Source organism: Emydura macquarii, unplaced genomic scaffold, assembly GCF_026122565.2.
Source record: "Emydura macquarii macquarii isolate MOO-44397 ecotype Brisbane River unplaced genomic scaffold, CSIRO-AGI_Emac_v2 contig_2422, whole genome shotgun sequence".
Lineage (NCBI taxonomy): Eukaryota > Metazoa > Chordata > Testudines > Chelidae > Emydura > Emydura macquarii.
Window position 1 is genome coordinate 14,070,578 of NW_027132559.1, and position 14,243 is coordinate 14,084,820.

The 14,243-nt window shown below is 42.5% G+C and overlaps 1 long non-coding RNA gene across 1 annotated transcript in view; it reads right to left on the reverse strand.

Annotated features, from left to right (window-relative positions):
* Positions 1-12,538, reverse strand: part of LOC137162287 (uncharacterized) — a 38,701-nt gene extending 26,163 nt beyond the window's left edge. Inside the window, exon 1 of the long non-coding RNA XR_010922346.1 lies at positions 12,413-12,538. This is a non-coding gene — a long non-coding RNA (uncharacterized lncRNA). The remainder of the gene's footprint in view (positions 1-12,412) is intronic.
* Between the last annotated feature and the right edge of the window lie 1,705 nt (positions 12,539-14,243).

Consider the following 14,243-nt stretch of genomic DNA (forward strand, 5'->3'; position numbering starts at 1 on the left):
AGGAGATAGGCGAGAAGGCAGCTATTTACCCACCTGGGAGGGAACCTGTTTCTCCCTGTTTGGCCACAGACTTAAAACAGAATATCATTAAGTATCCATATTTCCTTAGAGAGTGTTAATACAGACATTTCACAATGATCTTAATCACCAGTGTGTCATTAGCTTTCAGAAAAAACCTGATACTATACAGTTTTATAATACAGTAATATTGAATACAGCCAGTTGATTCAATTGCTTATCACTTGAGATTCAGCCCCCATCTTTTAGACCAGTAAACCTTTGAAATGGATTCTTCTGTGGCTTACTCCTCAAAGTGAAGTTTATTCAAGCTATGAGGAAGATGACATGGAGTCTGGTGCTGGAGGAAGGTCCATGCTCTTTCTTTCTCCACTTGTATTTGCTGAAATCTGTTTCCTGTCATTTCCTCCCCCCTACTGTTGTGATAGCCCTGTTTTACTGCTTATATATAAATTGAGGTAAACACACATTCCTTTGTTTAGGATAGACCTGTTTAACAACTCCCTCTGACATACTTGGTATAACCAAAAGTACCCGTGTACTCATACCCTACACACTATTTATTATAATCTTTAGATAAAATATGCCTTGTGAGCTGTCATTTGAAAGTAGTAACTTACTGGTCAGTAATATCATGGTGAAATGTAGCTAGCAACATTACATGTAAAGTTATGAATTCCCTGTTATGATATCAGTAGCACATGTTCAAAACCTGATAGAGCTGCTGAGACAAAATTAAACAGGCCTATCCTTGATAAAGGAATATGTGTTAACCTCAATTTGAATATAAGTAGTGAACCAGGTTCCTTGAGATAGCAGGGGGATGAAATGGCAGGACCAGAACAATTTGCATTTCAGCAAACACAAGTGGAGGAAGAAAGAGCATTGAGCTTCCTTCACCACCAGACTTCAATACTTGAATAAACTTTACTTTGTTGGGTATCCTTCAGAGGAGTTCACTGGACCGTAAAAGAAAGAGGAAGAAAACTCCAGGTTCTGTCTTTCACCTAAGACGACAAAGGCACCCTTGGGTCTCTGGAAGACATCCTAACCAAAGAAAGGGTCAGTCACCATCTTGCTGGAAGACTGTGGGTGAGAAAGGCCTTGAATGAAAATTTGCCAGATTAAGCTTTAGACTTTTAGATGCGTGTTTTCACTTTTATTTGCTTGTAACCAATTCTAACTCTCTCTCTTATGCTTGAATTCACTTAAAATCTTATCTTCTTTTGTTAATTAACGTATTTTATTTTTAATCTAAACCAATCCAGTGCTACATTTAAACCGAACTCTTTGGTAACTCCAGCTAAAGTAACACTATTGAATATTACAGGGCAACAAACCTTAATGTTTGAGCTGTACAGGAGATGGCTGGACATAGCAGAACACACGTTTTGGGAAAATCCTGAACTGGAAGTGTGTTGGGGTCACCCTGCAAGTCATAACAAAGGTTGGTAGAAGCCAGAGTGGGGCTGTAGACAGGCTGTTGGGGTCCGAGCCTAGACAAAGGAAAGTAGTTCTGCCACGTGGAAGGTAAATTAAGAGGAAATGGAATGCAATTTACATGGAAGGTAAACGGGGGAGGAGGCAACCACTCAGCATCACAACAGGGAAAGATTGCTAAAATGCTAATTATTCTCTTTTGTGCAAACACCAGCAGGGGAAGAAACCAGCATGGAGCTTCCTTTATCACCATACTCCATGTCACCTTCCTCACAGCTTGAATGAACTTTACTTTGGAGGGTAACCTTTGGAAGAATCCATTTCAAAGGTTGAGTGAACTATAATAGAAAGGAGTGAAGAACCTCAAGTTATCTTTCACCTCAGACAACAAAAAAACCAAGCACTTTAGACTTTGTGGTGGATCCTGACCAGAGAGGTGGTCAGCCATCTTGCTGGAAGGGAACGTGTTGAACTAAGACTGTAGTTTTGTAAAGTCTTAGTCTCTAAAAAGGTTTTTCACTTTTTTTTTTTTTTTTTGCTTGTAACCATTTCTAACTCTATCCTTTATACTTGAACTCACTTAAAATCCTGTCTTTGTTAGTAAACGTGTTTTACTTTCAGTCTAAACCAGTGGTCCTCAAACTGTTGGGCATAGCCCCCTGGGGGATGTGATGGAGTACACAGGTTCGGCACACGAGAACCACTCAGGGTGAATCCAGTCAGGACACTAGTGGGGTGTGTGTGACTCCCCTCAGGGCACTCCCTCACTAGGGCAGCCGCCTCCTGCTGGATCTGACCTCTGAGCATTCAGCTCCCCTGTTCTGCCGGTAGCTCCCCAGTGTGAGTCCACCTGGGGAAGCCTCACACACTCCCAAAGGGGCCATGCACTCCGAAGTGATTCTCAGCTAAATTGGAAGCAGCAGGCTTTATTAGTCCTCATTAACACAGCGCAGAACATAACTGGTTAGCAGATGAATCAGGAAAACAGCAAAACCGATCTTAGGGAGTCGCAGAGCCCTCAGTCCTGGGCTCATCTGCCTGCGCTCCCCACGGGGAACTAACTCGCTTCCCAGCACCCAGCCTCAGACACACCCTGCTGCCCCTCCTCTGCCTTTGTTCCTTTCCCAGGCAAAGCAGGTCACCTGGTCTTATGTTCTTGAGCACCTCCCATTGGCCACTTGCAGGGGACGAGCTCCAGCTATTGTCTGTGTGTAAGCAGATGGAGCCAGCCACACCTGCCTTCTATTGGTCACTCCAAAGATCACACACCCTTAACCCAACACCTAAATACTTGACTGGTACATGGAGAAAACTGAGGCGCACACAGTATTCAGACCATCCCCACTTTGTCATAGGGGGCAAAGAAGACTGCTCAGAGGGGCATGCAGTGGGGTCCCAATCAGCCCTCATTGGGGGGGGCGGTGAGGGAGCTCCATATTCCAGCCACACTCTGCCCCCAGACCAGCTCCACCCCCCAGCCTCATTCCTTCTCCAACCCCATTCAGCCCCTAGTCCTGCTCTGCCTCCAGACCAGCTCCACCCCCAACCCCACTCTGCCCTGAACCCAGCTCTGCCCTTATTTCCTCTCCACCCCCAAACCAGCTTCGTCTCTAGCCCCAGTTCCACCCCCAACTCTGCCATCAGCCCCAGCTCTGGTCCTGAGGACCCCTGGGCTGTGCAGTAATGGAGTGGGGCACAGACAGATTCCATTTAGGGTAAGGGGGTGGGGCCTGACTGGTAACCTTTATGCACCACTGGTCTAAACCTACCGCTGCTGAGTTTGATCTAAAAAGTGAAAATTATTTCCAATGAATGTGGCAAGCTGTTCGAGAAAGAATGTTTGTTTGTGCCTTTAAAGAGACAAAAACTGACTTCCCCAGGAGAGGGCTGTACACTTCAGAGCACATAATTTTGGGAAAATTCAGGACTGGGAGTGTGTGTGTGCAGGGGGGTCATTTTGCCGGGTGTAACAAGCAGGCTGCTGGCATCAGAATTGCTGAGTCACAGCTGCTTAACTCTGACACACGATGCAGGCTGGTATGCTAGATGGGAGCATCCAGACACAAGAACCGCAGCAGCAGAGTCTTTGGAGGCACTTAGAGTTACAGGGCAGGCAGAGACACACAAGACCTCACTGGTTTAGATTGCATCCCAGGATGTGACAGTAGAACGTGACACACATGGAGCACATTATTTATTACATACTGCTCTGTGGTCTGCCCGAATTTTGTTTGGTTCAAGGTACACTTCAAAGAGCTGGTCTTGAGCTATATTTGGCTTAGGTCCTGGCTGTTTTAGAGGAAATCTTGCCCCTCCTGTCCCAGCCTGGTGGTCATGATCATCTAAGGAGCATGAGCTAACAGACCCCAGATAGAAAGGGGTAGGATCTGACATGAAGGTGTCCTAGGTAAGGGCACTTTCATTCTGGAATTCTCTTTTCCCCGCGGGTTCAGCAAGACCTGAATTGTTCATTTTATTTATTTATGCCTTGTTGCAAGTCCTATGTACTTAGTCTGGCTTTTTCTGAGTGGGTTATTTAGGCAAGTTTGGAAGAGGTTGCTTCGTTCTTTAGCTGACAGTATCCTTTTTTGTTAATAAATATATTAATGGACAGGCACCAGGAAAGTGTTTAAAGTAGCCATTGAAAGATTACAGAATAATAAATTACCAAGTGAAGATCAAATCACAGCAGAACTGCTTAAAATAAGTGGAGAGGGCAATATGAAAATCCTGCTATGCCACTTCACTTTGGTATAGGAGAAAGAATACACCTCAGAAGAATGGAAAAGGATTATAATCAAACGCCCCAGAAAAGGAGAGTTGAGTGATTGTAATTGCTGTAGTCTGAGAAAATCTTGCGAGCAATCATTCTAAATAGACATGGCAGACATTGAAAGCATGCTGGTTTTCACCTAAAATCAAACTTGTGTAGATCATTCTTCATCCTGTGTGAAAGCTTAAAGCAAAGCAATGAATGGCACCTGCCAGTAGGCCTGATTTTTATGGGTTTCCAAAAGCATTTGATAATGTCTATCGATTACTGCTGGGCCGAAAACACAAATCTATGGGGGCACCAGTAAAATCATTCACATTTTTAAAAAAAATGCATATCACAACACTCAGTGTATAATAAAGATAAACCAGGAGCTTACTAATTGTTTTAATATTAAAACTGGTGTCAGGCAAAGTTGCATCTTGTCCCCACATTGTTTGGAATCACTGTTGACTCTGTACTGACTGTCTGTTGCATATGGAAATGGACATTGAATAGACAGATGGTGAGTTTGGAGACTTAGGCTTTGCAGATGACATCTGTCTTATAAATAAATCAGTTGACGACATGCTGCAAAAGACAGATGGTCTTGCAAAGTCTGCCAAGCAAATAGGTCTTATCAATAAATCAAAGACAGAATTTATGAAAATTAATTAACCTACCACTGATGTTTATCTACTTGGAAGTTGAAGCATTGAGAACTATGAATAAATTTACTTGTCTGGGAAGCATCATTCATGATACTTGTGATTGCATATAAAGTCCAGAATAGGTAAAGCAAGTGCTGTATTTCAAAAATGTAATACAGTACGGAAGTCCAATGGGATTAGCAAAAACCACCAGATTTAAGATCTTTCAAAGCAACATTCTAAGTGCCTTCCTATGTGGAGCTGACTCCTGAGAAAATAATAAATGTAACCAACAAAATGGAACAGCTTTCAATGCATGTGTCTAGAGAGACTATTCAGAGAAAAACGAGTAAGTAACAAAGAGGTCCTAAAATGGGCGCAACTACCTACAACAATACGGAAGAAAGAATGGATATATTTGGGACATCTTTTAAGAATGCCTGATAATAGGCTACCTAAACAAGCACTTCTTTGGCAACTCTAGGGCAAGAGATGGAGATGCCAATCAAGAGGCACAATAATGGCAGAAATGGCATTGACTATAAAAAAGACCTGGGAAACTGAGCCTAGGGATAGGGATGACCAGCGCTGTTTGACGTCTGCCTTATGCAGTTGATGGGTTTGGGAAGAATGATGATGGTGCCAAAAATGCATTTAAGTGCATCATATTTATTAAATATACAAGATAAGCTCTATACTGCAGAAACAGAAAATCACCACCTGTTACTGCAAGAGGGTTCTATGTCATGCCAAGGTAACTGCTAACCATTTTGCATCTGTGTCCAATGGTGAGCCTTTCTGAAAACATAATGAAACATTTAAAGCTCTTGAAATGCAGCAAAAGGGTTTGTCATGGCCACTATCCTGGATTGTATAGGAGCCGCCTCTCCAAGCAGTTAATCCCAGGAGTTTGACTTTTTTCTTGTCTATTTGCTACAACAGCAGCGATATTAATGGAATTTGAGTTTTTGTTTGCCATTAATCTATCAGCAGGAGTTCACTTAGTGGAGCAGAAACTTGCAGTCTATTCATAATTATTTAACTATTGGGGTTAACAGCACAGCATCTTCACAGGAGGCACTGTACAAATTCGGAGAGCTATGCATTGCATTTTAACTTTGTTGGCACTTCTGCAAACAAGATTATAACAGAAGTGGCTACAATCAGCTATTGTTCAGGCTGTCAGTATTTACTGCATGTAAACTTACATAGCTCGTTCACCAGTGCAGCTCAAACCTTCAGTCTAAGTCCTGAACTAAGAGTAGATTTCAGATGTGAGGGAAAGGATTAATAATGAAAACACCAACAAGTTAATAATACCTTGGCTTCACTGGCAAACACTATTGTTTTATGCTGTAGTGTGTCTTTAAGATATTTGCTGCACACATAGCAAGGAAGGGGGAAGGGCTTTTTACTGTTTTTGGTACTGTAAAAGAAAAGCTCACATGAATTTCCTGAATTCTCCAACTCTTGAAGCTCCAAGACTTTGATACATGTAGAGCAATTGTAACACACAGGCAAAAGGGAGTGCTATGAATTTAAACAATTGTGAAAATTTCAGCTATCAGTGTAACTTTCTGGACAACTCCCCCCCCACACACACTCTTCTGTAGACACTGATTTCAAGACACTCCCTACCCTTGCTGGCGCAGCTTGTTGTGGTATAGGCGCAGACATTCTAGTTTGAGGCCTGTTTCATACAGACCCCCTAAAACTCTTTCTGCTCTGCACTATAGGGGTTTGTACTATAAGAAATAAAGAATGCTGTGCCTTCAGAGACTAGCGTCTGAACGTGTTACGCAATATATTCATTTTAAGAGCACTTTTATCAAGACAAGAAACTGCTGTTTTCTCAAGAGTGAGTCCCAGCCCCTGGTGGCGTTTTCAGATAATTACCACACTGTCCATGCAAAATAGTCTGTGGAATTTTGAGGTAACCATGTGATTAAGTCATGTAGCCTTATGTGTACAAAGAAGATGGGGAGGGAAAGGGTATGGTGCTTTGACTGAATCATTGAGCTTTCAGTTTCATGGTGGTGAGTTTTTTGCTTTGTGCTTCTGCCATGCAATGAGAAGTTTAGAACACAGAGTCCATTTTGCATATCTGTGTAGTAACTGCAGCCAAGTATACACTCAGTGCTGTTCTAAATGAGGTAGTCATGCTGGGGTCATCATGAAATATGCTTTGATCTAATTTGAGCTTGTGAAATCTATAAGACCTCCAGCTCATTCCACAAGAGACTGTACAGATTAATAGATTCAATCCACAGTGAGAAGAAACCATGGTCATCTTTCTAGTCTGTCCTCCTGTATAACACAGGTCATAGAACTTCCCCCCAATAATTCTTAGAGTGTATCTTTTAAAAAAAGAAAGTCCAACCTTGATTTAAAAATGATCAGTGAGAGAATCCACCCTGACCCTTGATAGGCTGTTCCAATGGTTAAATACACTCACTGTTAGACAAATTCAGACAGGAAATAAGGTGGAACTTTTTAACTTCAGCCACTAGCCATTGGAATGTGTTATACCTCTCTCTGTTAGAGACAAGAGCCCATTATTAAATATTTGTTTCCCAGGTGTAGGCACTTTAGACTAATCAAGTCATCCCTTAACCTTCTCTTTGTTAAACTAAATGATCTGAGCTCCTTGAGTCTATCACTATAAGGCATGTTTTAATAATTTTCATGGATCGTCTCTGAATCCTCTCCAATTTATAACTGAAGAAAGGTGTAGGTGAGTGAACAGTAGATATTCACTGGATAACAAGAGTTTCCTTTCAGAGATTACACAGCCTAAACTATAAGACAGAGGAGCCCACAGTGTAGCCTATGGACCACTGTTGGAGACAGAGAGCTGGTGTAATTGACCCCTGCTTGGGCCAAAAGCAGGGTTTGAACCTATAACTTTCAGCTTTAGATGCATAAGCGTCTACCACTTAAGCTAAAGGATGATGTAGCTGAGTCCACACTTTTCAGAGTGAAGAAATGACCATTGAGTTTAATGGGTTCTAGACCCTACGCCCTTTAGTGGGCAGCAATAACAGACTCTAGGTGTCTACAGTGTTGCTGGGAGTGAGCCTTCCAGCCTAGGTAAACAGACTCATGCTAGCAGGGCTCAAGCTATCATGCTAAAAGATAGCCACATAAATATTGCAGCTTGGGCTCTCAAGTCTAGTGGGTCAGGGGGGTCGCACATTCAGCCTTAATTCTGGCATTTCTAACTTGAGTGGTCAACTTCGCACCCTTAATGTTCTACTAATATAGTTTTGTGTGTGTGTGTGTGTGTGTGTGTGTGTGTGTGTGTGTGTGTGTGTGTGTGTGTGTGTGTGTGTGTGTGTGTGTGTGTGTGTGAGAGAGAGAGAGAGAGAGAGAGATATTTACATTGCTGCTTTTCTTAATTACAGAGATTGTGACTACAATACAAAAATACAGGCCGTGCAAGTTGCTCTGAACCATCATCTTTTGAATCCAAGTTGTCTTTGAATTCATTTTAAATCTAGCTTTGCTTTGACAGGTATTGGGTCAGTCCAGTTATTTGCAGTTTCAAAGACTGACCCATTAATCTTGACTGACTGTCTTGGAGTAAGAATGCCTGAATACAAGCAATGTGGGCACTTCCGCTCTGTCGTTGAATCTCTCAGAAGACTGAGAAGGAAAGTTTAGAAGAGCTATCAACAGAAGAAGAGTCAGGAACAAGTTCTTGTTGCTCTGTACAGAAGTAATTTGTCCTCTATTAGTTTCTCAACTGGGATAAAGAGGAAGCTCCTTAGGTAGAGTCATCCTTTGTGGAGATGGTTGGCAGGTTTGTCCCTAGCTGCTCAGCAGCACATTTATATAGGATCGGGGCTAGGGCTACAGGGAAGGAGTGCCACCTTTACGGGTACTGCTGAGCAGAGTTCACCAGCTCTGGTGGACTGGTCGCACACACATCTCAGCAGAATACACATCTGCATCACACCAAAGATAATAGTTCCAGCTAGGTAACTTTTTTTCTAGCCATATATAAGGGCGGCAGGATTAGGTCCTTTAGGTACCCAGAAAAATTTTGGCTACAGGCAGGCTATCCCATTATTCAGAGGTACTGTAACCAGGCAAGATATATCAGTCTGATCTCTCCAAAGCGTTCCGATAACCATTTTGGTTGCCGTTCACTTTAACATGAGTGTCCCCAGAAACAATTGTCTTTTTCAATAATTTTGAACTGAAGTAAACATTTGAAAAAGCATTCCTCAGTCAGTGTTCCTCCAGCACTAATGAAAGATTCCAACCACACAGGAAATAAACTGGTTTTGTCCACAGTACATTGAATTTGAAAAAAACAAAAAAAAACAAAACAAAAAAAAACACACACCACACAGTAGCAATTTCACAGAGGCAGCCATGGTGTAGATGGAAAAGTAACAGTGTAGGTATGTTAGCCAGAGGCTGCTAGGCAGATTCGATAGATATTGCTAGCCCTCTGTCAGCCTCTGATGTACCTTTCATTAACACGCTGCATTAACTGCACTTCTCATTCACCCACTTCCAAAGGCTGTTGTATTTATCATCATAAAAAAATCAGACATGTAGGGCTGGAAGAGACCTTGAGAGGTCATCTAGTCCAGCCCCCTGTGCTGATGCAGGACCAAGTAAACCTAGACCATTCTTGACAGGTGTTTGTCTAACGCTCTTCTTAAAAACTTCCAGTGACAGATTCCACAACCTCCCTTGGAAGCTTATTCCAGTGCTTAACTATCCTTGTAGTTAGAAAGTTTTTCCCAATATCCAATTTAACTCTCTCCTATTGCAGATTAAGTCAACTACTTCTAATCCTACCTTCAGTAGAAATGGAGAACAACTGATCATGGTGCTCTTTATAACAGACTAACATATTTGAAGACTTATCAGTTCCCCCCTCAGACTTCTTTTCTCAACTCTAAACATGCCCAGGGTTTGTTTTGTTTTTTTAAACTTTTCCTCATATGTCAGGTTTTCATTTTTATCATTTTTGTTGTCATCCTTAGCAACTTGTCCATCTTTCTGCTTTTTGTAGGATTTCTGTTTGATTAAGTCATTAAAGAGTTCCTGATGGAGCCATATTGGCCTCATATTAGTATTCCTATCTTTCATTCACATCAGGATAGTTTGCTGTTGCACCTTTAATATGGTCTCTTTGGAAACTGCCAGCTTTCCTGAGCTCCTTTTTCTCTTAGATTTTCTTCCCATGGGACCTTATCTACCAGTTCTCTGTGTGTATTAAGGTCTGCTTTTTTGAAGTCCATTGTCCCTATTCTGCTGCTCTCGCTCCTTCCTTTCCTTATAATCATGAAATTCGTTATTTCATGATCACTTTCACCCAAATTGACTTCAGTTTTTGTGTTCACAACCAAGTCCTCCCTCTTTGCCATTTTAGACTTGATTCTGACTGTCTCTGGTTATTGCCTCCATCTAATTATTTCCTGAACCTTTTTTTGTTTAATCTATTTGCTCTTTTACGATTTGCTCCCTGCAATACTGGTCCAATTAGTCTGAGGACCACCCGGCAATTTTACTGCATGTTGTACATCTTCTGTTCTTGCAGACAAGCAGGATTGTTCTGTTCCACTGGCTTTCAAGGAGACTTAGGTGCCTAAGTGACTTTTGAAAATTGGATCTAGGCACTTTTGAAAAAAATCTTACTCACGTCTCAATCTTGCATTCTGTAACAGTGTCAAATATGGGTTTGTCCCACCTACACTTGCCAGAAAGTATGGTCTATAGCAGGTCAGTTTCTTACCATATTATAAGGGTGGATAAAAAAAGTCAATTTTGAAAAAAAATCAAAAATTGATTTTTTAAATTTTAAAAAAATCAGTTTATTTTATTTAAATTGTGGGGGGTTTTTTGGTTTTTTTTTTAAACCAACCTTTTATAATGAAATCTGCATTTAATACAAAATATATTAAGGCCTAAACTTATTATGGTCTCTTAAATAAAAAAGTATGCTGAATCCATGAGCCTCTATCAAAAACTTTTAACTTAAAAGCTGCTTTTCTATATAAAGAAAATCAAGGGAAAATATCTAACTTTTGAGGTCAGGCTTTATAAATATGGCACAATAGAGCAGCCTAAGAAACTTAGGAGACTGTTTCATTTTCAAGAGACTTAGGCAAGTAGGAACTTAAGCTTCAGTCACTTTCATTGAGGCATATTTGAAAATTTTCCCCGTGAACCTGTAATAATCAGTTTGCTTCACTGACTTTAGTTAATCCTTTGTTTAATAAGTCATTTTGTTGTAAATGAGACATGTTTTGATGAGAAGTGTATGTAAGCAAAACAACCTTAAACGTTTTAGATAATCAAAATAATTTTTATGCTGTTTTGTGTTTAATTAAATTCCAGTTACCATCCTAACGCAGCTTGACAAGTCAAAAGCAAAAAGTTAATTACCTAGTAAGCAAACAATATAATCAGTCACCATTTTCTAACATATTAATTGTACATTTTTAGTAAGACACTGAAAACATTAAGCTATAATTCCTTTTAAAAAAGTATGCTGTTATATTGTACTCCCCGAGGTAGCAAAAAGATGTACCAAATTTAGTGTAAAGGCTCTATTTAGTGGTAAATCAACATGTTTTAAAGGTTATATCAACCAATCAGAATGCATCTATTTTTAGAAAATAATAGAAGTACAAATGGAAAAGTTGATTAAAATTGATTTAAATTGAGGCTTTCCACTTGGTGATTTAAATAGCCTTGATTTAAATCAATCTGCCCTGCATAGCACACACAGGCCTTCAAACAAACATGCAGGTTTAAAAGTTATATATTTAAAAGGTGCTGTAGAGCAGGCAACTCTGACCTGTTGCCTGGGCACCTCATGTCATTAAAGATAATGAGTTCATGGGGGAGCCAGCTAAGACAGGTAATTGGGTGGGAATCCTCTGCAGTAGGCATTTTATCCACAGGAATATTTTTAGCTAGTGGTGCCTCCACTTGGATACACATTGTATACACCTGTGGGTGTACCTCAGTTGTCTCCAGGAACAAAATATAAATAAGGATCTTATACAGAAATAAACACCCAAAATAGAACCAACACAATTTTGCTTAAAGGTTACCTTAACAACATGCAATGGAAAATGCAACTGATTAATATAGGCTAAATTATTATAGCTGTAACATCAGTAGCTGGTGCTGTAATAGTTTAGCTAATGACTGCAGCTTTCAACAGCAACATAAACCTAACTAACACTCTTACCATTTGTTATGGGATCCCATTCACTGTATTAGCTCTGGCCAGGCATTGCACTCTCTTCTAGCAGCGTCTGCCACCATCTTCTCACCCCCACCAGAACCCTCTGACTTCAGGCACCACAGCCTCTGACTCAGCCCTCCAGCCAGGTCACTATACATGCCCCCCCGGGCTTCAAAGTCCCTCTTAATACATGGGCTCAGACAGTCTTCCTGCTCGCTGCTCCACTGGTGCCACTCTGTCAGCAGCTGCCAGGGGACCCCAGACCCATCCTTTACTCCAGGTCCCAGCTCAGGGGCCTTCTCATCAGTAACCAAGGTCTGACCTATCCCATACCTTGCTTCTTTCTCCCTGAAACTTGCCAGCTTCTGGTGGCTTGCTAAGCCACACACCCATCTCCCAGGGAGTGACTGCAGATGCCTGCCTGAAAGCTGCCAACTGCTCTCAGCTCCTGGGCTTTACAGAGGCCCCTCTTGTTCCTGCCCAGCTGAGTCTGTTCTACTTAAATCCCTGCTCTCTGTCTCCTTCTCCAGGTGCAGCCTGAACAATTAATTGGTCTACTTAGCCCTCTTAACCCTTCCAGGCCTAGTGTGGGACGAACACCCCATCACTGCCTCATATACACAGATCCACCTCCAACCCTGGGTGGGTGTTCTCCCTTCAGGTTATAGTTGTGGGCCCGCCCTTGCATTGGAGCGTGAGGCACGCAGGAGTTCAGGCCTGCACGCTGTAAAGCTGGCAAAGGCAGTCCAGTTGAAACAAAAAGAAGTGAGGCAATTTTGTATGGTGACCAGTTTCAATTGCACAGCACAAGCTTTTATATCAGAGAGAAATAGCCCCTGATTCTGACCGTACACTGAATCCACCCCATCCCTTCTCCCCCCCCTCCCCGGACTTAATGTTGCCACACTGAGTCCTAACACTGTTTCTTCAACGCGGCGAGCACAGCCCCAGGGGTAACCCACTCTTTCCTCAACTGACTGGGAGCCAAATTCAAATCTGCAGCTCGACTGCCAGATGGCTGGGGAGACGGAGTCGCACTGACAAATATTCAGCTGTAGTGTAATCTTAACCCTGGCTGCATGTCTTCAACCCTGGCAACTCAACCACGGGGCTTCTCCTTGGCCCGGACCCCAAAAGGAGTCCCCAGCAGCTCTCAGTTATAGCTCCCAGTGCAAAATTAGAGACACCACCCTCCCCTCCCCCCCCGTTGGCAGTCTCTCCACACAGAAGCTCAGTCCAGTTCCAGGGGCCACCTACCACTACATTGTGGGATTTGACTGGTGGGGGGGGCGGGGGGAGGGAGCGCGTAGGCCCGGCAGCGCCTCATATACACCTGCATGTGCGCGGGGCTCCAGGGGGCGCTAGAGCCGGCCATACGGGATCTGCTCAGGGGACAAAAAGATCCAGGTAACCGTGCACGGAGGCGCACACAAACCTATAGCGGAATGGACATGAGCAAGCACTCGAAGAAGAACTAAATGTGTACAAGTGAAAATGAACTTGGTGGCACTTGCTCTAAATCCCTATTACGTTGGATTTTGGTTTAGTTAAAACAGCATCTGTTGACACCCGGACATTCTGTCACCCAGCACTCTTGCATGTGACTGCACGAAATTCCTTTGGAACAGTGGTGTGCACAAGGGGTGGCAAGCAGAGGCACAGCTCCCCTCCCCCAATATCCATCTAAAAATATATGTATTTGTGCTCCAGCCCTGGACCCAGTCCCAGCTGCTGCTCCAGCCCCAGTGGCTGACCGTCATTTGCTGCCCCAGCCCCACCACCTGACTGCTGCTCCAGCCCCAGGCTGCTGCTTTAACGTGCTCCTCCAAATGTGGTCAAATTTAAATTCCTGCGCATGCCCTTGTCAGGGAGTGTCTCTTACTGGGTTTGAGCCTGGAACATGCTGAGCGCTCTGGCCCTGAATCACAAAGCACTTAAGCACAGGTTTAATTTTAAGCAGGTAAATAATCCCAATGACGGAACACCATATGTGCTTAAATTTAAACCTAGGCTTAACTGTGTTGGACCAGAGTGCTTAGCACCTTGCAGGATTGAGCTAACTATATATTTGTACAGTGCCTTTGCAGAATAGGACCCTGAGCTCCATAATACAGATTATAGATAATATCATTTTCTTCCCATCATATAGAACGTGCACTGGCAA